Source organism: Bison bison, unplaced genomic scaffold (assembly GCF_000754665.1).
Source record: "Bison bison bison isolate TAMUID 2011002044 unplaced genomic scaffold, Bison_UMD1.0 scf7180017864309, whole genome shotgun sequence".
Lineage (NCBI taxonomy): Eukaryota > Metazoa > Chordata > Mammalia > Artiodactyla > Bovidae > Bison > Bison bison.
The window spans coordinates 3216516-3216784 of record NW_011494881.1 but is presented as its reverse complement, the minus strand read 5'-3'; the positions used below and the strand labels follow the sequence as shown (position 1 = coordinate 3216784).

At 28.6% G+C, this 269-nt stretch overlaps 1 protein-coding gene across 1 annotated transcript in view; it reads right to left on the bottom strand.

Annotated features, from left to right (window-relative positions):
• Window positions 1-269, bottom strand: part of DDX21 (DEAD (Asp-Glu-Ala-Asp) box helicase 21) — a 24905-nt gene that overhangs the window by 8445 nt on the left and 16191 nt on the right. The window lies entirely within an intron of this gene.

Below are 269 nucleotides of genomic sequence, written 5' to 3'. Positions count from 1 at the left end.
ATTTAAAACAAAACTTTTATCTTAGAAAGGTTTTTAGATTTACAGAAAAGTTGCAAAGATTTGATAATTATTTAAAACAAAACTTTTATCTTAGGTTTTTAGATTTACAGAAAAGTTGCAAAGATAGTACACAGAGTTCCTGTCTACCTGCACCTATTACTTTGGTACATTTGTCAGAAATGTACCAAAGAAACCAACACTGCTACATCACTATTAACTGAACCCCAGATTTCATTCAAATTTCACTAGTTTTTCTAATATCCTTTCTT